Here is a 27,919-nt window from a genome sequence, read left to right on the forward strand (position 1 = left end):
AATTGTGTCTGTATTATCTGTATGCCTTCGCTTAGGAGTAACAATCATTTATTGAAAAGAAAAACCTTCAACAACCTAGATGATTAGTCATGACACTGATTTCGTAATTCCTTTTTAAGAAGCCCTTTATTTAAAACAATGTTAGTATGGAAAGACGGGCCTACAGCCGCCATAGACCGGCCACGGTGTGAGAGGCGTCGAGCAACATGAGCAACACTGGATTAACATGAAAAAATCGGTTCCCCCCTTTCCCCCACCATCATGTGTGAAAGCATCGCATACATATATATATATCTCTTTTTAACACAAATGTCACGTGACTGGAACGCCACAAGGAGTTGTAGGCCACTCCTACATCAGCGCCATCTTGGGGTGGGGTCGGGCCAGTGCACAGTCTAAGTCTTTCCATGAATTAGCTGCCGAACCAGAATTCCTTTCGGTAGTTCGAGAACTTTCGTTAGCGTCAACTTTGCGTCAGCATGGCGTCACTGCAACCTTGTAGCAATGCCATGGTTCGTTCTTAGGGCGGGGCAGCAGGCGGGTTCTTCCGCCGACACTCTACTTTCTCACTGCACCAAGCGGAGGCAAGGTGGCTGCCGCCCGGGGGGGGGGCAAAAAGAGCAATGGCGGTGGTTTTGTCCTTACCGGAAGTCCGCAGGAGTCGAATGTCAAATGACTCCAACCAATTCTGCAAGGCTGAGGGGAGCGTTCTGTCAAGAGTGGGGCCCATGCCCTAGCAAACAAGCTTTCGAGTCCAGAATTGTCTCACGGTGGGCCAGGCCTGGAACCGGAGGGGTCAGCCGCCGGAGTTCAATGGCAGCAGTAGCAGTAGCTCTTCGGTACGGCTATCGGAGAGGGGCCAACAGCAGCTACAGCGGCAGTTCAGATGGTATTGCCACCGGAGTGGCATCAGTTGCAGCGACAACAGCAGTCCGGAGGACATCATCATCGGAGTGGGCCCCTACTTACTTGGCTGCGGGGGCCCACTCCCCGCGTCGGGTGCTAGCGGCAGTCCTGGTGAACCCTGTCCTTGGGTGGTTGCCTGGCGGCCGCGTGCAGGGGTGCCGGCTCAGCCGAACGGCGAATGAAGTGGCAGGGCGCAACCCAGCTGGCCGACGTGTGAAAGACCTGGTTGGGGTGCCCTCGTCTGCTGGCGAGCCTCCACCTGGGGAGGTGGGGGAGGCCCGTCCGCGTCGCCTCCCCCTGCCAGGGCACCAGCCCTCATTAAAGAAAGAAGAAGCAAATGGGAAGATCCGCACGGCGTGCCAGGGTGAAATTCAGCAGGCCGATGAAAAAGATGGCAGGGTGCAGCTTAGCTGGCCGGCGAGTCAAAGGCTGTTGGGGTGCCTGGCAAGCCTCCACCTGGGGAGGTGGGGGAGGTCCGTCCGCGTCGCCTCCCCCCGCCAGGGCACCAGCCCTCCGGCGCTTCGTATAGCCTCCGGCCTATTCGCACAATCGGCCGCCACTGATGTCAAGGGACTCCTGCATGGCTTTTATAGCCCAAAATCAACTAAAAAGGACCGCCCAAAACAGGCCAATGTTGCAACTTCGAGGAAGGAGAGGCGAGGACGGTGTCACGTGGACGAAAATGTTTTGGGATGCAGGTCGCAGCAGACTGTCATGTAAATAGTTGTTTAAAACATGTTCTAACCTGTTCATTTTTGCCGGAATGTTGTTATACTTATAATTTATTAAAAATGTTTGACCATACTATTTTGCTGGAGCGTTGTACGTATCAGCGATCTGGTTAGCGTATTCGGCGTTGCTCGATTGCACGTGATCCTAATCAAGTGTGGTGGCGTTGATGGTGGGTATCAACAAACTTCCGGTTGTGTCTATTGGGGTCCCTATTTTTGTTCAGTTCCAAAAGGACCGGGCACTGGGATTTCCAGTGTCCGAACCCTCTACAGAACGCACATTGGTTCCCATCTAAGTCTCTCCGTCCGTTGTAGGGTGTAGGTGTATGGTCTCTAGGGGGTAGCTTTCTAGGGGCGGTTGGTTGGTAGTTCTCCTTCGGGGGTTCCCTTCCTATTGTCACCCCTTGCAATTGTGCTATCATCACCCTCTCCTTTAATTCCTTTTTCTTCTTCTCTGACGCCCTATCGTTCTCGTTTTTCTGGTTTTCGTAGTATTGGGCCATCTGGAGAATTGCTGCGGGTTTGGAGGCTGCCCAACTACTCTCGCTGGTCTGTAGTTTCTGGGAAACTTCTGGCGACAGACCCTTTACATAATTCTGGACAAAGAGGTGGTGTCCGGTTGCGGTGGTCATGTCTTGGCCACTGTAGTCGGAAAACACCGTCTCGAATCGGGAGAAGTATTCAGACACGTCTTCCTGGGGTTTCTGGCGGCAAGCCGTCACTATCGACCAGTCTACCTTTCTTTCAGGGATTAGAGTCTTCAGCTTTTGTACAATCTTATCTGGGAGCTCTAGGATGGCTTTCGGGGGTTTCTGTCCTGGTTCTCGCTGTTTATCTATGGTATCGAGTTGTACCCAGGTATATCCGAACGGCTCAGCGTGGTCAACTTTCCGGATTTGTTTCCACACATCAGCCGGCAGACATAGCCCAAAGAACAAGTCGATATCTGCTAGCGTCATTATCGTTGAGCTTAAGGCTGTACCTAATTCAGTGTAGAAGGCAGTCGGGTTCTTTCTCAAGTCGGGTAGGGTCTTTCTAAAGGTCAAAATATCTTGCCGGTCCCACGGCTGGTAGACCCAGTTATATACAACCCTTCCCTTCGCATCTTGGTGGTTGATGTCGTCGTGTGTTCCCTGACCCCGTGGGGGGACCCAGTAGGGGGCCGCTTCTTTAATGGGCATCATGGCATCGGCCCTTCCTCCCTGGGGTTTAGTTGCTATGGGGGTTTCTGTTTTGGTTGTTTGTCCATGTTCTTTAAGGTGTCGGTAGACCTCGAGTGTACGAGTGAAGAGGTTCGCTACATCGCCCTCTCTTTCTTCTCCGATGTCTACCTTTCTATATAGGGCCGCTAAGCCTTCGGGACCTTTATCGTGGTACCTATCCTCATATGCATTCAGGGCGTGATAACAGAGCCGTACGACAAAGTGTCGTCTGCGGTTGTCGGCATACGATTTATACACGTCCGTTATATACTCCTCACTTTCTTTTCGCTCCACCAGCGTCCCTACTATCTTGTCAATTCCTGCTCGTTCATCTTTAGTTAATCGATTCATTCTGGTGGAATCGTTCTTCCTCATCTCATGGTCATCTAGCGTTATAGCCGACGTTGGGTTCAGTACAAGAGGCTCAGCCGGCGCGGAGGCCGTGAGGGCCGAGGCCCCTGTACTGCTTTCGTTCGTGTTCGGGGGTTGTGGGTGTTGCACTACTGGTTGGGAGGGTGCATACGGAGGGGGCATGTAAATGGTCGGGGGACCTAACAGTAATTCGTCATTCGTTTGCTGCTTGGAGGACAACACAGGGTAGAGCAAAGAAGGGGTCCTAACAGCGTACTGGTCTGAGGTTTCGGGCTCCTGTCTTAGTTTAGTTTCCCTTCTCTCCTTTATGTCTTCTTCTAACTTTTTAGCGGCAAGGTGAGCTGCCTTTCGTAATTCCTTTTCTGCTTTTACTTCTTCCCTCTTTTTCCGTTGCGTCGCTTCTTTGCGCCACATGCCAATACTGTCAAGCATAGTAGGCGTCGTCTTATTGCTACGCAGAGCTACTTCTAGCGCTTCTATCTTGCGGTCGTCGAAGGATCCCATCAGTGGCCACTGACTTTCGGGCTCCTTCTTGGTATATTTATGCCACAGCTTGCTATAAGCCACGGCGACTAGTCCATATTTAGTGAACATGTCCTTATTAGGGGTGCCTTCCAGTGGAGCCGGGTGGTTCACCTCTAATAAGCGGTCCGGGCAGAACCAACTACCAATCAGTGGGGAGAAGATAGGCATGACGGGTTTCAACGGGGACAAAAGTCAGCACTACCTATCTTTTCACTGCTTGCAAAGACTAGACAGAATATCTCTATTCCTCGTTATTTGTAAGCAGAGAATACCTCCAAAGAACCAATATCGAACAACTAGTGTTCGGACAATCAATCAATCAATCAATGGGGAGATAAAGATAGGCACGACGGGTTTCAATGGGGACAAAAGTCTGCGTTACCTACCCTTCACTATTTGCAAAGACTAGACAGAATATTCCTATTCTACGTTATTTGCAAACAGAGAATATCTCAAAAAGCACTATTCTTCAAAACAATCAATGTTCGGACAATCAATCAATGGGGAGATAAAGATAGGCACGACGGGTTTCAATGGGGACAAAAGTCTGCGTTACCTACCCTTCACTATCTGCAAAGGGAGAGAGAGAGAGTATTTCTACTCCTCCCCGTTTGTAGACAGCGAATATCTCAAAAAGAACAATCAATGAGCAATACTAGTATTCAAACAATCAATCAATTATTTCGCACTTTTGTCGTGTTTCACGACCTTACCCGGACCGCATGGACAGTTTCTCGTCTTCCGCCTCCAGCGCCCGATCGTCCTCTATTCTCCGTATTTGCCGCGGCACTCCTGATGGTTCCCAGTCAGGACCGTAGATCACTCGAGAGAGGTCTGCTCGGAACCAGTGAAGTTCGGATGATCGGCTGCCAGACGAGGGTCTATTGGGCAGGAGCTCTCCCGATCGTTGCAGTCGTTCACTCTGTCGTCGGGACCTCTCCCACTGGATCCACGTGTCGCTGATGGGCCCCACGTTTGGGACGCCAATTGTTAAATGGTAGCGGCAGTTTCAGTCGATAACCTTCCAAGTATTTGCCCGGCGATAATCGCCTCTCATACCACTCGATAATTTACCAATAAAAGAGGCAGGCGCCGGAGACTGGAAGGCAGGAAACAAGGTTTTATTCCGTCGGAGCAGAACACATCAGATCAGACAGCAAGGTATCGTCACGAGGTGCTCTAACTGCATCTCTGAGACCTGGTCTCTTATACACTGGTTTATTGCTTTATTACACATAGTACATTCTTGAGATTCTTTTGAAGTACGGGGGAATATCCCCTGGAGCCCCGGTTCAGATCCGATCCCACACATAGATACAGTAGAAGTTCCCACCCCACCCACAGTAGGAGATGGCTATCGCGCAGCAGGGTATTCCGTCAATTCCCGGGGGTGTGTGTGACCGGTCGGGTCTCAGGGGGTAGGGGCTTTGATCTACTGTAATCCCTTTGATGTGGGGTGTTTCCCTTACAGTAGGGGCAATAAACTGCATCCGCAGGGCTAGGTGATGGCCTGGGACCAGTTCGGTCAATGGGGCGCAGAGGAAGGGGGTTATCAAAGGAGAGGCATGACCATGTATGGGTTGTCGGTCGGAAGTGGTTCCGTAGCAGGGTCGCGCAGAAGGAGAGGGTTTATGGCCTGTATGAGAGAGCGGGGGGGGGTGGCCGGCGCGCGGGGGATGCTTGCAGCGTCAGGGGAACGAGCTGGTGATTGACAATGAGAGAGTGGGGTGCCTAAGATGGCGGCCGTGCATTCGCTGTGCGTGGCGCTGGGGAGAGGCAAGATGGCGCAGATAATGTTCAGTTTGCAAGCTAAATTTCCACACATTTCCTCAGTGTTTTTTTTCAAATTCTTCTTTTTATCCTGCCTCCAAATGTTGGCATGCATGCCCGTACACAGTGCTCTTACATTTTAACTACCTGTAAGTTTCAAGTTTATTTACAAAGTGCATAGTGAATTAAAATCATTACACTAACAAAAAATGAGGGAGAAATAAAACAATCTACTCTTACATTTTGACTTCCCTTAAGTGAATTTCTAGCAAGGTGCAGGAGATTTTATATTGATTGCTATTGCATCCTTCTATTTTTATTCTGTCTTATCGGCCATATGACTTTCCTACAGAAACGATGTATGAATCTCCTAAGGATGTCCGATAAAAATCATAGCATAGACTTTTCTTGCTGTGCACCTAATTCTTTCTCAGTTTTCCTGCCAGAAACACCCCTATCAACCTAGGCGGAATCACACATGAATCGTTAGGGAAGGAACAGGAAAGCCAATATGTTTGGCTTGCATTTTAAGTCCAAGTAAAATACTTTTAAAAAGCCTGGCGCAGTGAAAAAACATTGCTTACTGCATACTATGTGTCTATGAGCAATAATCTTAAAGTGTGATGGTTCATTGTTCCTTTGAGATGTAAAATAGTCCCTCAAGCATTGCAATGTGAACACTCCATTGAAGCCAGAATGATAACTCAAACAGCCAATAGCTTGAGGTGAAAGGGCAATACCCCTGTGAGGTGGAGCCAAAGCCTACACTATGCATATGTTAATGAATTGGTAACAGGAGGTCGTGCACAGTAAAGCCAGACCTAAAAATAAAAAGTACTAAATAAATGAGTTTACCTTCCATGGGATCCTATAAAGTAACTCCATTCTGTAGGTGTGGATTTGAGTTTTTATTTTGAGTTGTTGTCTTTTCCAAGCCATGTTTTATTTTCTAATGATGTCGGCTGCCTCTAGTGGCCACCCATTACTATTATGTGTGCTATACTAAAGATACTGACATAGTATAACATGAAATAGCATCCTACCGCAGGTGAAAGCTCCAGCGGCTGTTCAGCCACAGACCAGTATGGTCTTCCCACACTGGTTACATTCTCAAAGGGGTGCAATGTTTTCCTGTAGGCGCGAGCTGCATTAGAACATCTGGTGACGTCGTGATGTCCCTGGAGGGATACAGTAAAACGATGACCCCCTTATAAGTCTGCCCAAAGATGGTCCCTACTGTCCTAAATGTGTCTTCTGTTATGAACAGCACTGAACGCAACAGGACATCAAGTAACTGCATGCCAGCCACTCACAAGTGACAGTGGCTGTGCCTGATGCTATATATATATATTGAGGATAACAAATGGGTTTTAAATTGCGCATGTTTTGGTTTTTGGTTGTTGCACCATTTCCTGTCATGATCTAAGAATGGTCAAGGGGGTTTTACTCAACATGCAGGGCGGTGCGATCGGTGCCACCGCACCGGGCGCTGACTTGGGGGCGGGGGGGGGCACCATGTTTATTGCTTTAAAAGCACCAGATGCCATGTTCCAGCAATTTTCAAGCATCAATAACATTTTCACAATAACTCCGGTGATTAATGTTCTTCCTGTAGAGAGTTTTGTCTGGTAGTGGAAGTTTTGACTCATCGGAGCGAGAGGGTTAATGTGCCTGCTGCAAAGAACATGTCCTATTCGAATCCCAATGTGCATGCACTATAAATAGGTCAATGGGTTATTGCTTTTGTCAGAGAGATCCTTTTGTTACTTATAGTTTAAAAGTTAAAATCCTAATCTAGAGCAGTGAGCTATTACTGTCGTCAAAGAGCTGCATGCAAACTGCAAGGAATATATTACTGCTACATGTTTTTTTGCACCGTCTTTCCTTATCCTAATATTGCCAAAAGGGTTCATTTGGGTAAAAAACAATTCTTATTATTAAAGAGAAACCCTAGCATTGGTGTTACATTTTAAATTCTGAATTTGTGCTTTTCCAGACCAACTATACTGCCTCCCAGTATGGATGACATGTGGCTCCTACACCTTGTAGGCCTCTGTCTTATGTAACATTTCCTATTCACTGATTTACACACGTACGATTGCCTCCGTGCAACGTATGTGTGATGTAAAGTGCTCTAACACCTTAAACTCGCATGAGTGGCGCTATAAAACTAAATGGATCTAGGAGACACTGGTTATGGAGACTTGGGGGTATTGTCAAATGGTGGTAGTGAGGGAATCCGTGACGAGATGGTCATGGGGGGGAGGGGGGCGTCAACAAACATTGTCGCACAGGGTACCACCAGTACTAAAGCCGGCCCTGTCAACATGTTTCCCAAATATTCCTTCCGGAATCTTAAAGCATGGCCAAATAACTTGTATTTTTTCCTGGGAGAAAGATGGCAGCCCTGGACACCTGGGGACTAGGCGGAGCTACTCCTTTGGCCACCGATAATTTAACGAAGGATGCTCGCAGGTCGGAGCTCTGAGCAGGTCAGGCCAGTGCGCGTGTCTCAGCAGAGCCTCTCCGCAGGGCTGAGACCCAGAAGATGGCGCCCTCGTCTCCTTTGGCATGGCGACAGAAAGAGGACAGCTGAGCCGTCACCTGCTCCCGCCCTGGTGTCTGCAGCTGCGCCAGGCACCCTCTCCCGCCCGGGATTAGAGCAACCCAAGACGCACGGCGCACTTGTGCCCACAAATTCCATGGCACTCGCATCAGTCACACCAATTAGCGTGTCTTCCAGAGGCCTGCCAGCCCCGTCCCTTGCGTTGATTCAAATATTCATGCTGTATTCGGTGCATTTTCTACCTAGGCACCTGTTAAACCGAAGTACTTATCTAGCCCGACTGTAGTTTCATATTATTCATCAAGTAGGGTTGTTTCTCCTATTATCCATTTCAGAAGGATGAAAGGCGGAGTCCTCCTTGAAAGCAGTGGGAGCTGGAATTCTGAGGTTTTTCTATATTCCGCAGCTGGTGCGTTGAAAAAATCAGCCATGGCCCTGGGCTGTGCCCTGTGTTGCAGACCAACAGAAATGATTTCTGTTACTTCAGTATTCATCTTTAAGACGAAAACCATTTTCTTAGCTAGGACAAACTCACTGCAAGATTCCTAGCTATACTTTGACGCTCAGTGTGATCTGGAGCAAGTCACGTTATATTCTGGCCGGACAGCATTATGCATTGCGATTCATCAACATGTTATTTTTTAATTTTAATTATTTAGATAAATGCAAGTGAATACACATTGATGAACAAGTACAGACCAGAACGGTGACACTTAGAGGCAGATTATCAAGCACCGCATTGACATTATCGCCGCTTTGGCGGCAGAAAACTGCAGCTAAAGCGGCGATAATAGGCTTGATAATATGCCGCAGAGAATTCCAATAGAAGCCCATGTTCTGGTGTCAACCTGGGCTTCTATGGGAATTCTCTGCGGCATATTACCAAGCCCATTGTCGCCGCTTTAGCGGCAGTTTTCTGCCGTTAAAGCGGCGATAATGTTAACGCCGTGCTTGATAATATGCCCCTGTGTAGTTTACGATTGCGCAGTCATGTGCCACGTTGGAATATTTTAGTCAGAAGTATCGTCTCATGTAAATATCGTGCCCTAAATATCCTTAACAGAAATATCGCCCTATTGGGTGTATATCATTATTTTCTAATGTTCTCTTCTATGGGAAGATATTTCTTTCTGCTGTGATCTTCCAAATAACACTTTCTAGACTCTTCCCTCCGCTGTCCGTCCTTTATTCTACTCAATCAAACTAACAGACTCAGATGTCCACTGCTCAAATTAACAACTTATATTTCCCTACACTAATCCACCACTAATCCTTTTTAGGTTCCAGAGTAGCGTGCTACTGGCCAAAAAGCGCTTCAACACCTCTTCGGGGGTAGTAGGCGCTATAAAAGTACATTTACAATTTATGTAAACAATATTTAGGGCTCAGTATTTAGGGGCACCTTCCAAGGCCAACCCATAGACTTCTCCTCTGCCTGTCTACCACAGTTCACCCACAGATCTCTCGTATTTGTTACAGAGCTCAGCGCTGCAGTGTTTGCAAAGACCTCCAGCCGGCACCCGACAACGCAGCCATCCCGTGGAACCTTTATGTGCCGCTGACATTTATTGATTAGGGGTGGAGCAACACATTCTGGTGACTCCAAGAGTATCCAATGAAATAAAGTCAGGGGAGAGGATGTGATTTAACGGCTAGAGCGGCCGACCTCGAAGCTGGGGACCCAGGTTCGAGTCTGGCAGGAGGCTCAAACATCCTGTGATTCTGGGCAAATCACTTTATCTCCCTGTGCCTAAAAAAAATTAATGTGTCCATCTGTAACGCAACTGGTGCTCATGTAAAATGCTCTGATACCTTCAGGTCGAGTTCGCGCTATATAAAACCGCAAAAATAAAGTCTGAGAAATCCATCAATACAACTATCTCCTGTCTCCTCCGCAGTGCAAAACCCCATTACAGGCACATGTGGCCACAGTTAAATGTCTATGAGGTGGAAGTTTTCTTGGTAAGAGAGCAGGTTTGGAAGGAGATATAATTCCAGTGGTGTAGCCAATGTGCTATGGGCCCTAGTGCTAGGAAGGGAATGGCCAAAATGCTGTTTGAAGTGTAAAATACAGCAATAATCAGAGTTGAGTGGGCTCATCAGGCCTCTGAGTCCCGGTGCCGCTGCACCTGCTGCACTAGTGGGGACTACGCCCTTGTACCAATCGATGCCACATACATCATACCATGCTCGTTAGGGTAAAGAGGACACCAAGAGCTGGCATTAAGCCCTGACACTGCCATGTTGTTTGGGGCGATCAAAGTCTAGGCCGTGTCAGTAAGGATGCTAGGAACACATTTTGGGCCACGGATCAGTGCTTAATTTGAGCCGGTGGTTTCATGTGCTCGGTACAGGCACTTAATTGTCGGCGCCAGTACTTATGACAGCTGCCACATGGTGGCGATGTCTGTCTAATTTTGAAATAAGCACAACAACAGCTTTTTAATAATTAGTCATACATTAAAAATGACTAATGCCAGCTGCCCAAGCCATTCTTCTAGCTTTGGACAGCTTGGAGTATTTCAAATTGTCACCTTTGCAGAAGTGTCATGGTTAGTAGTTGCTATTGCTAGCACTGGCCAGGGCAATGGGTGGTGCACGCGGCAGTGGCCTACTGACAAGGGCCCTGGCACTTTTTATTTTTACAAATCAAGCACTGCCACAGATTAAATTCGTCCTGGAAATACATACATTATTTGCAGCTGGGTCGAAGAGTGATAGTGCAAGGGACTGAAGGATGCAGCAGCATTCAGAAATCTAGAATTGGCCTATGAGTTGAGTGTATAGAGAAAGCTGCTAATAAGGAACCAACTTGTGAGCCTCAGTAACAACTCTTAAGAGCTAAAAAAGGTGCATGCTGAAACCATAATTTGTAATAAGCTATGTGATTGTGGCAATGTCAAAGGAACAGCAGAGAGCATGCAGGAAATAAAGGTGCAAGTAGGTGATGAAGTAGGCTCAATAAAAGGGTGCAAGATGGAGGGCAGTGGAAGGTTCAGAAAAGCACGAGTGAGGAGAAGAAATGTTGTGTGAAACCGAATTAAATATTTTAAGGGTAGTAATTCAGACCTTATCCTTAGAGGAGTGTGATATTTAGGTAATTTATTTTTGTGTATTTGCGCAAAAGTTTGGTAAAAGTATGCAAAATTCAAAAGTGGAATTTGGCACGAGACATACGTCCTTGTTCACATTTTTGTTCTGTTGATCGCCTTGTTCCCACACAGTTGAGCCACATTCTTGTCATGTAATTATGCGGCATGGTGTTATGGCGTAATTTTTAAAATTTCACGTAACAAGCGTTATGTAAAATGATGCGAGATTATGGCAGTGTTATGGGTGTAACCGGGCATACCTGTCAATATGAACTGCGCGTGTTATGCTAGGAGTTCACAATGTCACAAATGTGGAAAAGAGGGCATTATGCCTTTAAACCAGGGTGACTGCAGTGGGTGGAAAAGCCAGCAGATGATAAGAAAGTTGTCACAAATAAAATTGTGTATGGAGGAGGGAGAAAAATTGATTTGAATGGCAAATTAAAACCTGTGTTTTTCCATGGGAATCAGGGGTTTAAGTGGGATGGAAATAGTAGGGGGTACCTGGAAGGGAAGGAGCCTACATAATTAAGGGTGCGACTTAAACATATACACTAAAATTCCCATAGAGTGCCACCCCACCCATACATTTGCATAGAATCACAACTGCAACTGGCATATGTGAACATTGCTCTGGGCGCTTTGCAGAGAGGCCAAAGATTGAACGACCACTTTTCTGAACACCTTTTTGCCCCACTGACAGGCACTGTAGACACTCGCACTGCCTTCTGCCACAACTCAATTGTGCCCCGTTATAAACACCTGGATGCGACTCAATTTGAATAATGCACAAGACACGAGTAATATGCTGCCTGAAAAAAATGTAAGGAACACAAAAAGATGATGCACGGAATGGTGATCATAGTCAAACATTCAGTCCAGTCACAGATCTGGGTTAAATCCATTGTTTTTTTGCTGACCACGCCACCCCAGCTTGGACCCAGCTACATGCAAATCAGTCTTGACCGTGCTCCCCATGGGAATAGTCCAGCCTGAACTGTCATAGCAGATCCTCCCTGGACTGGAAACAAGCACCCTGGGAGCGGTTTCAGCCCTCACCAGTTAGGCTAGCTTGAATCCAGTGGCACAGGAAGCACGGGACTCACATCTGGGCATACCCTTAGCCACTTAGGGCGAACATAGCAAACACAACAAGATGATGCACGGAGTGCCGAAACTTTTCAACCACTCACCCCCTTCAAGAGATCTGGGTTGAATCTGTTCTTCTTAGTGATCATTTGCCACTATCACTACTACATTTATTTATTGAATTTAACAACAGTTTGCCTACCTTGTTAGCACTCAATATAGAGGTAGCAAGGAAAAATGGGAAACTGCCTTTACAACGAGGTTTTTACCATGTTGCGACTTTACCACGCATTTTTAAGCACGCATGTTTTTACAACTAGTATGTCTTTACAACGAATGCCTTTACCGCCCATTTAATATAAGTTAGGGGGTCTCCCCCCACAAATACATGGTTTTTATATATATTAACAATGCGTGGTAATGGCATAAGTTGTAAAAACATAGACGTTGTAAAAAAAATGCATGATTAAGGCATGCAAATTATTTCCCTGCGTTGTTCCTTCGTACAACCAGGAAAATGGCATCAGCCTCAAATGGTCAGGCGTCGACTCTTTAGCCGTTTTGGGTGATGTTTTTAGAAATACCGATCTGATGGCTGGTACTGGGGGTGAGTGGCATAAAAAAGTTTCAGCGCTCCGTCCATCATCTTGTTGCGTTTGGTATAAAAAAAAAATAACACAGCATCCTGTATCAAGCAAACACTCACAGGGAATGCAAGACGAAATAAAGCATGTGAAATATAAGGAGGAACAGCATGCGCTGCCCTAACGTTTTTTACACTCATTGTTTAGAACTCGATCAGTGTCCTTGCATGAAAAGTTAAGGACATGAATACAGGGCCCGAAAGAGACCCATTTAAATGTCTGTTTTAAATTTCTACCGGGTCTGAAACCCGGAGGGACCCGGCCCACTTAAAACCCTGAGGACTCTGAATCTGACAGCACTATCATTATAGTGCTCTCAGATTCAGAGTCCTCTTACACATTGTTTGTGAAGATATGTTTAGAAGGGATATTGAGTATGTGAAAAAGTTGGAACCACTGGATATAAGCTCCGAGGGGATGTGTAAAGAGTAGAACAGATTTGATCAGTATGACAAGGATGATCACAGTATTCAAAGACAAGCAAACTGTATTACTGGGTTAAATTGCAAAACAGAGGATACTGTATCAGGGTGTCATCACCAGGGAGACTTGGGAATCAAGGTAGACCCTTAGCAATCAGGCCTTTGATGTTGATGTAAGGAACCACAGAGGAAGTAGGTATACTGGGCACCTTTCCCAAAATGTTTGAAGAAAGGTTAGGGTACTTGAAAAGATTTGGAAATAAAGACAGTGCCACTTGTGCACAAACTATAGGCAGCATCTGAGCTTTTGAGATAACCTTTTAGGGAAGAACTGAAGAGATTAGTTGCAAGGGAGGTCGTAGATGAACCTGAATACTTAAACCGGCTCACCCCAACAGTCTTTGCACCTAAAGATGAAGGAAAAGGACTGTGTGGAACCTAGGAACCTCAGTGGAAATATCTGAGTACAAAGACACCCTTTCTTCTATACATCGGGAATGTTGACACTATAGCAAAGACCGGAAGTACAGTGTGCTAGACTTTTCCTCTGCTTACCCTCAAGTAGGACTTCATGAAAATTTAAGACATCTTAACTCCTCAATAATGTTTTTGGAGTGTACAGATTTAAGAGAATGTTGTTTGGATTAGCCTCTGCTATAGCAGTGTTCCTGAATAATATGTGGAGAATTTTCTAACGTTATGTTTTTCTAGCTCAATCTCTTCGTCTTTGGGAATGATATAAAGAAACCTGATCAAATCCTAAGTGGAGAATCACAGAAGCTGCAGGGCAGTGGCTTAACAGTAAAACAGAGAAAAGTGCCAGATGAGGGTAGACTTGGTAACATATCCCTACAGTACCATCTTGAAGAATGTCAACATACCACAAAAGTACATGCTAGAAGGTGTAAGGAAGGTCCCAGGTCTCTAGAACACGGAGGAAGTAAGATTATTCTGACAGCTTCTGGAATACTATGCCAAATTTATGAGATCTTTTGCCAAAACAGTATACCCTTGGAGAGAAGAAACAATGTGTGTATGAGTGGCCCTAAGAGTGGCAGAACATTTTTAGTGTAACCAAAAATAAGGGTTTGGGAATGCTCACGTTGGAAGATTTGATTGAAAACTATTCTAACGCTATGTGCCCGAGGCAGTACAATCATAGAAAGCAGGTGGTAGAGAAACAGCATTTGTATTTACTTTAAGAGCTTTGTTGCATAATAGTCAAGGGGGACCTACAACTTTGGCAAAGGTCAGCAGTACTAGTAGGCCTATCGTCTTTGCGCTTTTTCAAGAGTTCCCATTTAAAATTGCCTAGAAAAAACATAGGTTTTGGTAAATTTATTTGAAAATTGTGCTATGAAAAGCAGCAGTTGGACCCATGTCTTTAGAGTTTTCCTCAGAAGAATGATACCTCCCCTGTTCCGAACCCTCATAGGGAAGATTGGGTTGGCTCTCTTTTATGGCTGTTTCAAAAGTGGGTATATTTCATTGTAATGGCTATTACCTAGATCTCAGGTGCCAATGAGAATATTATCATTGTTAATTAGCACTTGATTTGTGCACAATCTGCCATTGATATGGCATCACAAGTTTGCAGTTCTTAAAGGGCTGCGTAGAGTTCTGGAAGTCGTTACCCTTATCAGTCATGGTGATGCTTCCACGACTCTTATACTATCTTGTAAATTTACTACTCTGGATCCTTAGTGCATTTTTTAAGATTCCTTATTGTCAGATTTGATATGGGGCAGAGGGAGGCACAGAGTTGCTCTCAACAAACTGAGGCTCCTAGTGATAGAGGGATGCCTAGGAGCACCAGATTTTGAACTTTATTTTTGGCCTCCCAACTTCAGTGGGCTGCTAAATGGCAGAGGGGAATACATTTACATGAGACAGGGCTGTCAGGTAGCAACATTAATGAGGGTGCCCAGGTATGCTTAATTGTAACCACTGAATCGTCGATGGTGAGACCACCTGACTGCTCCGTTCTCTCCTGAAATGCTGGAAAAGAAGCGTGTGGAGAACCCATACAGCCTTGACATATGCCCCAGATCTGCTATGGTGAGCCTTCCCTGACCGACCGAGGATAATAAACAGCTAGATAGATAGCAGTTTGGACAACATGAACATTACTCTTCTGGTGCATTGAAATTTCCAGACGAGTCTGGTCGAGGTAGGCGGACCACCTGCAGGTCAATTCCTGATCGATGGGGAATTGATGAACACAATGCACATGAGATGGTGGACTAACAACTCACAGTCCCAGATCCACAAGGCGGTACAATTACTGTTCACCCTTGGCGAGAGCCGGAAACAAGTGAACTAGGGGCATGTTTACTAGAAAATGTCAGAGCGCGAAGCAACGGCAAATATGTCAGCGCCGCACTCCGACAGGGCCATGAGCTACTTAGTGGATTCTTTAGGGAAGAGAAACCTCAACGCCCAAGAGCAGTGCTTACTGGCCCTCCTTCCACTCCCAAAACATAAAAAAGCAGGTAATACATTTCTGGACTAAGCCAGGTTACTAGTTAATAAAGCCATTGCGATGGCATGGAAATTGGTGTAGGTTCCCAACCTGCAGTGGTGGTGGGATTTAATACTGAAATGTGCCAATAGCAAGAGTATGGCTTTACAGAGGGAGGACAAAAATACCATAAGCAGATGCCTGATTGCACAGTTGTGGGACAAGGTTCTGTCTGCCTTTGTGACAGGACCCGATTGAACTAGAAGTGTAGCTCAGGCCACCGACAAGGATGACCAAGGGCCAACTGACTGGACCGGGCCTCCGCCAGACAAAACCAGGATGGTAGAAATACCTAATAGGATATATCCGACCAACATTTGTTGACACGAAGCCCAACTTGCACAGATTTAATAACTATGTTGAAAGTCCACAGAATGGCGGCACTGCCAGCAATGATTTCTGTCAACTGAGAAAGTTAACCACGACCATAGTATGTAAAATAGTTACGCAGCCACTAAAACAACTGCATCAAATGCATGCATTGTTATCCTAATCTAGTCATACAAAATGTAATAAAATGGTGAAAAATAAAGTATGACATCACATGTCAACATCTCAGCTAAATAATCTTGCATGGCACATGTGTAATGACCTGCGAGGTGGTAATGCTCCAATTGGTGATGAGCTCAAATGCCATCCATGCCATCTGTATTTTGCAGTTTCCACATGCAAAAGATACTATGGCCCGTATGTATCATGGTTTTGCATCGCCCTTACACCATGCGATGGGACGCAAAGGTGACACAAAACCTATATGAGACTTCTCAAGTTACCCCAGGCCACCTTACGTGGCCTTGCGTGGCTCGATAAATCTAGAGTAAGGGAAGGCGGCGCAAATCACTGCCTTTCGTTACACTGCAGATTGGAGGCATGCCATGGGTGGAGAGTGGGTGTTCCCACACATCCACCCATGCATTCTGAAACATTCCCAGATTTATCAACAATTGTAGACCTGGGAATGTGTCAGAATTGTACGCCTCCCCACCAGAGGCACAATGAGGAGAAATATCTGTATTCCTCCTCGTTGTTACCTCTTTCTAAGTGTGCTGCATTCTGCAGCACACTTATTAAGAGGAAAATGCTTCGGAGGATTGTTTTTGTCCAGGAAGGTGCCCCATTCTGCACAAAAACGATCCCGCCTACAATGCAGGCACGCTTGCAACATGATGCAAGGGTGCCTGCATTGGCGATAGGCCGCAGTTTGGATGCCAGCACAGGCAGAGAGCAGGAATGCACCGCAGTATGTTAAATCCAGTGCATTCCTACCCTCTTTCTTTCACACAGCGCAGCGCAGCATATTGAGAAATATGGGCCTACAGGTGGCATTAAAGGTCAATGAATGTGGATGGAAACTATAATTCCATTATGTAACTCACTGAAAACTGGACACTTTTATATACATTTTACAACACCTTAACAGATGCCAGTAATTCATGCCGCTTCTCATCTCAGAGAAGCAGGTCTCCCCCTAAACATATTGGCTTTATCCATGTTCAGATAAGGACCATCTTTGTTAGGGACCGACAGTGTAATTTCAAGTCTCTCCAAGGGTATGGTACCTGGAATTCATTGTCAAAATATCTTTAAAATAACAAGCATTGTCATGGCCAATAGGTCTCGCCTTTGGGACCTTATAAGTGTTTAGTTATGCAGCACAATATCCTTGGTGCAACAACATCAACTGTTGCATGGCTAAACACTTATAAGGTCCCAAAGGCGAGACCTATTGGCCATGCCAATGCTTGTTTTAAAGTGTTGTGTTAGTCACTTGATCGCCACTTCTTCATTATAACAGTCCCTACTTGTCAGTCAGGGAATTGTAGAGCGCAGCAAATCACCTGTGACGGTCTCAAGGCGTCGGAGTTGCTAACTGCCTCGTGGTGATCTGCCATTCGAACAGCCAGGTCATGACTCCTTTCCTGAATTGCTGGAGCGGTCCTGAGGTGCAGTGGGAGGCCCTTCCAAACTGTGGCTCCCAGGTGTAAGAAGGAGCGACCACCACTGTTGCCTCGGTGGATCCAGGGGGTGTCTGCAGGGAAGAGCGAGGCGGATCGTAGGTGTCTGGTCGGTTGGTAGAAGATCATGCTTTGTTTGATGTATGCCGGCCCTTTGTTGTGCAAGGTTTTGTATGCGTGGGTCAGCATCTTGAGCCAGTGTAGCTTCTTGAGGTGGGGAGTGATGTGGGTTTGTCAAGGGGCGTCGAGAATGAGCCTGGCTTCTGAGTTTTGTATTGTCTGTAGCGCCTCCTCAGGGGGCGTGCAGTGATTCCTACGTAGAGGATGTTCCTGTAGACCAGCCTGCTGGTCCAGTCTGCTTGACCGTTCTTCTGGTGTTGACTGGCAGCCACTTGGAGATCTTGCAGAGCATGCATAGGTTGTGGACAAAAGTGACGCAAACCCAGCACACAGTGTTGAGGTGGGATTTACTTTCCAAAGCAGGTCATGATTTATGTGGGAAAGTTGCCCTCAGTAACGCAGTATGCCCTACCTTGCTCTACTTTGCATCAAGGGGGGCCTACCATGGGTGGTAAATGGGCATTTCCATGCAACCACCCTTAGGTTTTGAGGCAAATCCTTATCTACTAACATTTATAAACTGGAATTTGAGCCAAGAAATTGTCTCCTCATAGCAGACGTAACAGTAAAGCAACTTTTAAAATTTACACGTGTGTTCCGCTGTACAGCACACATACAATTGAAAAAGTCTTAAAGGACATTTTTTTGTACTGGAAGGATATCCTACCAGTACAAAACCTATGCTTGACTGAATGCTTACACCCTTGGACTAAGGTCAAGGCGACTGGAATTGTGCAATTTTGCGACAGTTGCCTATTCCTATGGATTTGCTAAACGTCACATAATGCATCATCTGCTGTATTATCTGCAGATTTTAACCTATAAATATGCATTAAAGTTCTGTACGGTATATGGTCGCCAAATCAATGGGTTACATTTTTAAATGTCACTTGAAACACTCTCCATCCTAAGCAGCTTACTCCAGGACACCTTGAATAGTACCAGCCTGGATCATCAAGTGCACTCAGTGCATAATAATAAGAAAATAACAAATATTTGTAGCAATTTTGAACAATAGTAATTAATAACCACATGGAATTTAATTCGTGTGGAGCAAAAATCATTTAGATCCGTTGTTACGTCCATTTTGGTCAAATAGGTGAAATGTATTGCCCAGGAAAATATGCCAATATGAATTAAAAACTGTGCAGGTAAGAGAACCCAAACTAAATCAGTTTAGCATTCTGTGGGAAACTCTCTATTGAACCATGTGTTTCCACCTTATACATAACACTTCATACTTTCCGGATCATCATGTTCAGTGTCATTTATAAACAACAAAAGGAAAATGTGATGCCTTTCTGAATCCCCATTAGCTCACAGTCATAGGCAAAATAACATTATCCAAACCCAGCAAAGACTGACTTTGGAATCGTTGCTTCTTCTTCTATGTGGTGTACGGTATTGTTGGTAGATAACAGTATTTTCAGTGATATGACCACGAAGGCCCTGATTTTATATGAAAAACAGAGCTTTGGACTATACCATTTCCCGCCGATAGGCAGTATTTCTCTCCATGTGTTCCCATACCTGGCGTGTCACGCAGTTTGCTGCTCACTTTCCCTCCCTGTTAAAGAACAGTAGATGTTTCAGAACCCAGGCTAATGTGCTGCATTGCTAAATACATATAAGGTCCCAAAGGCGAGACCGAGTGCATTGCAAATGGTTGTTATTTGCTAAGTTTAGCAAACTCTGAGCTAAATAATTTGCTTGTTGTATCAAGTAATCGTCCGATATTGGTTACTTTAGTGCAGAGGTCTACAATCGTTTGTGGGCAATGAGAAACGTTTGTAGATCAGATGAAATAGTACTATAATGTACCTTGTTGGCATACATTTTTGGATGTAATGACTGCAACCTGTAGTAGTACAACAGTAGTGCATTTCATATTATTAGTGATAGGTTAACTGACATGGCGGGATTTCAGGAGCAATGTATAGAGAGGTTCTTTCCAGTGCACATTTGAAAATGAATGGCGGATTGTGAAACATACTTTTTTGTGAAGTGGGGCTCATTTTTAATCATCAGACTTTGACCTAGAACAAGAAAGGAAAAGGCAGCAGAAGGTGAAAGGAGGAGGAAGAAAAAAACGGAAAACACTGACAAAGTGAGAAAGCAGGGGTGAAAAGAATTTGCAAGCATGAGATAGAGACAGGGAGAATATGTTGCTGGAAGAAACAAGTTGGGAGAAATTAAATCTGGCAACAAAAAAAACTCTCGCTCTTAAATAGAGAGTGGGAAATATCCTAGCTACACTCACTGACTATGTCCTCTATGAGGCTCGCGGTCCCCGGCATGTAGTTCATAGTGGGGCGCTGCGCACGAGAGGGTCTCTGTCACAGAGGGACCCACAGCAGCTCTCGGAGTACTACATCAAACTGTCGCCTTCCACTGTGTCCGGAAACAGTGCCATCTAACGTCAACCATACTTCCGGTCTAATGCACCCAGTCCATCATCGAAGTAGAAAGGATACAATGTGACGAGAATGGAAACAAGCTGCATACACGAAGCGGCATTTTCGTTGCAATGCCAATGAAAGCTTCGCAAGATGCCGCCGGACTGTTCACAGTCCGTACAGACACATGCATGCTATGTGCTTTGGACAAATGGCAAGAGCAGCCATCTTTGTCCACGCAGACACGTGCATGTAAGTCTTCGGGAGAATTGATTGCAAAAGGCACTCGCATGGCGAGGGCAGCGCCTGTGCTGCTTTCGCCAGGCGAGACCTAAAAATGGTGTCCTCCCTATTGTGTACACAAATATCTTCCCATTGGAGTTCATAATGGATGAAAAACAGCTGCCTACAACTGAACACCAACAAAATCGGAAGTACTCATCATGGGCCCAAACCCCGACGCCTGCAACAACACCGGGTGGCCCCTCGCCCTCGGAAGTCCGCCCACCCCTACGGACCACGCACGCAACCTGGGAATCATCCTGGACTCAGAGCTCAAAATGGACCGCCAGATCAACTCCGTCTCGTCCTCTTGTTTCCACACCCTCCGCCTCCTATGTAAGACCTTCAAATGGATCCTCCTCGAACACAGAAAGACCGTCACTCACACCCTGGTCACCAGCAGACTCGACTACGGCAACGCACTCTATGCTGGAATAAACAAAAACCTCACCCGCAAGCTACAGAGCATCCAAAACGCTGCCGCAAGACTGGTCCTCAACCTTCCAAGACACTGCCACATCTCCCAGCACCTACGCACACTCCACTGGCTCCCCAACGAAGCTAGAGTCACCTTCAAGATGCTCACCCACGCTCACAAGGCCCTCCACGACATTGGACCAGCATACCTGAACAGTCGACTCAAATTCCACGCACCCCAATGGATTCTATGAGCAGCCCATCTCTCCTACGCCGTGGACCCCCGCACCAGAAAGACCAGATCGGGAGGCCGCTCCTTCTCCTTCCTCACGGCCAAAGCCTGGAATGACCTTCCGCTCCACCTTAGACAGACAACATCTCTCCCCATCTTTGCAAGAAACCTCAAAACCTGGCTCTGCGACAGACCCTCTCCTTGATGGACTGGAAACTGCGAACCCCACTCGCGACTTGAGACCCTTACGGGTGAGTAGTCATGCTTAACAAACACCTGTTTGATTGATTGATTGATTATAGAAAATCTACACCCAGTAGGACAATATTTTTGTGCCTGATATTTAGGACAAAATATTTATATCAGACAATATTTCTTAATATGATAATCTGACATAGAGCCTTCGGATGGGGCTTGTAAGAAGTGTTATTGGCCTCCCGAGATAACGAATCCAGTGGAAATAACACAATGTGATGTTTTTCACCCAGATAAAATGTCGGCTCTTGATTCAATGATGTTTCTCACTATTCTTGTGTTTGTTCCGCCCAGAAGCCTTTTGGTCTCACAGTGTTATGACTGAAGGAGTTGGGTCCTACCATGGCATACTAAAAGGGATTTTTTTTAAATGTGTATTGATACCTTAGGAATGCTTGTGTTTGCCTCAATAATTTCGATGCCTTGCATTGCCTGGAGGCAGGGAGGAATTCAATGGGTGGAGTGTTGGAGTTCCAACACAGCCACCCACCGATTTTGGTGCATTCCAAGATTTACAGAGTTGTAAACATGGGAATACGTCAAATGGTATGCCTCCCAGACCCAGCACATCTCTGATGTCTCCGTTTCAAGCAGCCCAGCAAGTTGTCTTGCTGCACTGCGTTGTGTGAAATGTTAGTAAATCTGGCCCTGTATTTTTTGCACATTGAGAAATGATTGCTACATTTGCAATGAGTATAGAACATGTGGGGGAATACCTACCAGGATCAAGATTTTAAATTGGAGATTGTGTAGATTAATAGGTCAAGCAGTAGACTGCAGAGTCAGGGAAGAAGTGGAAAAGAGTCAAATTCTGGAATTGTGGCAATTATCAATGAAGAAGGATACGGCATACTGGGCAATCAAGTAAAGGGGAAGTGGCTTTCCTGTAGTGATCTCTGAGAGAATATCGGAACCAAAAATATTGTGTCGGCAGAGTATCGTGTCAAACATATCGAGGACCAACATTTCGAAAAGGTAAGTGCAAATAGGTAAATATAGATTTACTACTCTTAACTCCACATCTACGTTCCTTGACGAAATATATTGTCAAGGTACATATATGTGGAGTTATATACAGTAAAACGTTACTTACCTATAGAAACTTACCTTCACTTACCTTCACAATTTTCTTGTAAAGTGACAAAGCGTGGAAATACAACTGGATTGCATTATGTCTGTTAAAAGAGGAAACAGATTGTGCTTGTTAAACAAGGAAAATGGGGGGAGGTCGGTGACAATGCAAAGCAGGATGGAGAGAGGATATTGGAGAAGGCAAATCTATGGAGTGGTGTATGGCAGACGTATACACCAGAACGTTTTAGTGAGTATTTGTAGCAAACTAGAAAGTTCTGTTAAGTAGAGGGCAGAGGGGACGAAGGTGTGTGTGTGTGTGCATGCACACATGTATGTATGTGAGTACATTATTTTAGTGTGTGCATGAACGTGTGTAACCGAGTACTGGTCTCAATATTGGTAGTTGCTGATGAACGCTGGAAGCTGTCTGCACCCTTAGAGTGGAAGGCTGAGGGGGGCTGATCTTTTCAACTTGCTATAGAACGCCTTAGCTATGAGTTTATGATGTAAGTCTGGTGATAGTCGAGACCATTTGATTTCAATACAGTAATACATAATATAATTAGTACTAGAAGGCTTCAGCCAGCCCTCTTCATCCATTGCTCTTCTGCTGTGTCATTCAAATGTTTATTCTGCCCACTGCCCTGTAAAGCATGGGCAATAGATCAGACCACTTCAGCCTTTGACTAACTTCAATGTGAGTGATGACATTCTGCTCTTTCACAAAAACCACATCCACAAACAAAGAAGTTCTCTCTAGTGACCCCTATGGCAACGTGAGATTTTTAAGACTAAGAAATATTTTTGTCTTGGGCAATGTATTTTTTACTTTGAGAAGTGCCTGGCAGCTCCCAAAGGATAAAGATTAAAAAAAGCATGGCAAAAGAGGCATTGACAAAGCAAAAAGCCTGGCTGCCAAAGTCAGACTAATTGGCTTTGCCAATGATTGTTCATTTGGTCTCATGTCTTCTTACTTACTATCCAAATTCCAAGCTTCATGTCCTTCCTTTGCAACTTTTTCTTCAATGTGGTTCTTCTTTTCCCTCCCATTTCTGCCCTTTCTCCTTTTTTTTAATTCCCCTTTCTTTCTCTTCTCCTTCATTTACACATTTATTGTCCTGTCCCCCCCTCATTCGTCTGATCCCAGCCTTTCCTTTTACCTCCGTTCACTTCCATTCTTTTCTTTCTGCTCTTTTTAAATGTTTTTCCTTCTTTTATTTCCTTCACGAATTCCCCTTTATTTCCTTATTTTCCGTCATTACATCAGTTTTACTCTGCTTTCTTTGTTTCTATTTATTTTATCTCTCCCTTTCCTCCTGTTCTATCTTCCCTTTCTCTTGATATACATTTCATAACCCTTAATACCTTTAATCACTTCCTCGTGCTTCTCACATTATTTTCATATATTTTTCCACTTTTTCCCTCATCTAGCCTTCACTGTTTACTACCATTTCTCCCTGTTTTATTCTCAACACCTTTTTAGTTTCTTTTTTCCCTATCCCTTCCATTCCGACATTTTCCACCTTTTAACTTCTACCACTTTTCATATCTGTTTTTATTAATTTTCATCACTTTGCCTCTGTTTTGTTCTCTTCTTGGCCCTTTCTCTCTCTCTCTCTCTCACTTTCCATTCCTTGATTATTCAAACATGGGAAGATTTGGGATTAATGTGATGAAAACCCAGCTGTGGATGCTTATCTTCCTCTTCATCTGATCTCCAGCTATCAGACACTGTTTCCTAGACCTCATCCTTCTCTCTGATGTAAAGCCAACGCTGAAAGCCTGTTTCCTGGTCCTCCTCGGCGGCCCCACTCCCTTTTCTCTCCCTTTTCTCTCCCTGAATGTCCTCTTTAACTTCCGCCAGTGTAGGTAATGTTTCATTGCACCTTCCATGGCCAGTTTAAAATTCTTGCCTTCCCCATAACTTAGTACATTTTCTACCAAAGTCCACTAAATTTCAAATACCTTCCTGGATGTCTTCTGTGCACGGACATGTGAAGTTTGGTGAGCATTGTCAAAGATTTCAAAACTGAAAATGTGCCTCTAGAAGTTGTGGCGAGAAGTATTATTAACTTGAGATTCTCCAGAAAACAAACAAAAAGAAAGGTAGATTAAAACTCTGCATTTAGGGCCACCTTTATCATGATTTCACATAATGCAGCAAGATATGCGGCATTCCTGCTCTCGTCATGCGCTATCCTTTGGCTGACTGGTGCCGCCATGGTGTAAGGGTGTCTGCGTTGCATGCAGGATTGTTTTTGTGCAGAAACAGACACCTTCCAGCATAAAAATAATCCTTTGAGGCGTTTTCCTCTTTCTACGAGTGCTGCAGGCAGCACACATAGAGAGAGCAAAAAACTAGGAACAATACAGATATTTCTCCTCGTTACGCCTTCCCTGGGTAGGCGTAGCATTTTGTGAATTCCCAGGTCAACCACTCATGGTAAATCAAGGTATGCACCAAAATCCAGGGATAGATGCATGGAAAAACTCACTCTCCACCCATGGAACGCCTCCCTGGGGCAGAGTAACGCAAAGCAGCCACTTGCGCTGCCTTACTTTACTCCAGATTTACCAAGCAACACAGGGCCACACAAGGTGGGCTTGTGTGGCTTGGGATGGTGCAAGGGTGACGCAAAACCTTGATAAATATGGCCCTCAGTTTCACAAAATGTGGCAAGCAGCTAGAACCACTGTAATGAACGGTGCCCATAAAAACAATACAACTTGTGAAAAATAATACAGTCGTTAAAAAATACAATAATATCTGTAGTATACTAACCTTTAGGCCAGAGGTCTTCAAACATTTTGATACCGAGACCACCTTGTCAAAATTATTTAGGCGTAAGGACCCCCTCCTCGCAAAAAAATCTAGATCGTGGTACTCCTCATCATTGACACCTATCGACAATCATATAAGCCCCCAAATCATTTTTGCGGTAGGGAAATAATATTAAACAGTGTTTAGAAAACCAGAGGTCAGTGAGCGTGGGAGCGTGGTCAAAGGTGTAGCTAAAAACAATGGGCCTCATTTATGATGAATTGGCGTAGGGCAGTCCTGCAAGCCTTCTTCCTGTGCTGCCCTACACCATTGTGAAAGGGCAGGAATGCACCATATTTATAAAATACAGTGCATTCCTGTCCTTCCCCATTGCATTGACACACAAATTGCTGCATAGCACCAACATATGCAAGAATCTTTTTGTGCAGGGAGGGGCACCTTCCTTCACAAACACAATCCTGAGAGGCGTTCTCTTTCTATGTGAGCTGCAGAATGCAGCATACATAGAAAGAGGAAAAAACAGAGAGAAATGAAAACATATCTCCTCGTTATGCCTCCATTAGGGAGGTGTATGGTTTTGGAGCTGCCCCAGGTTTACATGATTTTGTAAATCTGGGGCAGCATTAAAATCCATTGGTGTTGCATGGAATGCCTCCTTGACGCAGTGAAGGGCAACGTAGTGAGTTGACCTGCTTTGTCTTACTCCATTACTATGAGGCCATGCTTAGCCATGCAGGGTGGCTTTGCGCCGCCTCATAGGTTTGGTTGAGACGCTTGCACCGCTGGAGTGCTAATAGAGTGATGCCCTGATGGTGCAATCCTCTCATAAATAAGCCTCAAAATATTCTGTACGTTTTTAGGTCTTACACCATCAGGTAGCTACATATAAAGTAATGGGCAACTTAAATGAAAAATAAATAGAAAAGTGGGAAATGCACTCTAGTACATTGTGAAACCTCTATCCATTAAAGCACTGCAAAGGTCTGTGTGTAACCAGAGAAACACAGAATGAAATCTTGATTGGTGCAGTGGAGAATAGTGACTTGTGTATTTTTAGTGCTACCAGGTCACAGCCTTTGACAGAAAGCACTGGGAATACGTAAGTCATTATTTAATACTTGTATTACACACAGTATAAGCTAGACTGCTACAGAATGTGCAATTATGTAAGGCAATTATTTTTTTACATAACTGTCCCTTCAACACCTCCTTAGGGGTACTAAGGGCTGTGTAAATACAATAACGATTAAAAGCACGCACTTCACAGCCCAGTTGTTAACTCTTTGCACTACCACTCAAAAAGAACAAATGTATGTCATCACAAAGCTTGGAATGATTCGATCATGGGCTACCAATCACCCTTTAGACTTGCAGATTAACTAATAGCGCACATTTGCATTTCATTCAGGCAAGCAGGCACCCTGGAATGAAAGCTTTTCACAGCACAGGAAACTCAATTAATGAAACTTCAGCTGAAGCATTTTAACGATCGAAATTAGCTGCACCAGGTCTTTTCCTGAAACGAAAGCAAAGTTTTGGATTCCAGGCAGAATTGAGGCTGGGGAATGCGCGCCCCCTCCCCCTTCCCAGGACTCTACAGCCCCCCCAGGGGTCGCGCCCCACAGATTGAAGACCTCTGCTTTAGGCGTTTCAGCCAGTCCTCTTCATCCATTGGTCTGTTACTGTGTCATTCACATTTTGCTTCTGCCCATTGCAGCATACAGGATGGTACGGTTGGTCCTCCCAGTTGGCTAACTTCATGTTCAACAATCTGCCCTTTGAAACGGAGCTTCTCCGCTCACAAATGGTTCCCTTCAGTGCCAGGGACTTCTTTGGCAAGGCAATGTATACCTTTTGGAGACCCCAAAACAATTTGATGTTGTCCTGACAGATTCCTCAATAATGTTCTGCAAATACTCTGACAAAAAAAGCATTGAGAAAGCTAAAGGGTTGGTGGTCCACGCATACCTATTGGCTTTGATAATGCTTGTTAATAATAATGTATACATATTAGGCCAACACCTGTCAGTAGTACTGACTCCAATACAGGATCCAAAAGATGATCCACCCTCACTGAATAACATGGAAACCACATATGCTAAGATATTATAGAGGGAAAGTAAACATCTGTACTCCTTTTGGACGCTGGCACACCCAAATCCAACACCCCTTGAATTACTACACACCTGTTTACACCATACAGACCACATAGTCTTTCTCTGTCTATATTCCCCTGGTTCTCACTCTGTGTGTGTGTGTGTGTGTCTGTCTGTCTCCCTCTCTCTCTCAAACACACACACTCCCCCTCCCAACTGTGCACCATTCAGACAGGCCAAACGAGCATCTATACAGGCAGTCAGTGCATGTGCACTCCTATTCAAATCTAGCACTCATTTAACTAAAAAACATTCAAACCCTCAAATAGACCACTCACAGCCACACACACACACATGCATACAAGAATACAGTGCGTGATCTACTTTTGTTTGGAACCCTCATGGAACCGAAAGCATGACAAATGAAGGCACATATGCATTCAACTGGTGGTACTCTGGTTCATATGTAT

The sequence above is a fragment of the Triturus cristatus genome, chromosome 10 (genome assembly GCF_964204655.1).
Source record: "Triturus cristatus chromosome 10, aTriCri1.1, whole genome shotgun sequence".
Taxonomy (NCBI): domain Eukaryota; kingdom Metazoa; phylum Chordata; class Amphibia; order Caudata; family Salamandridae; genus Triturus; species Triturus cristatus.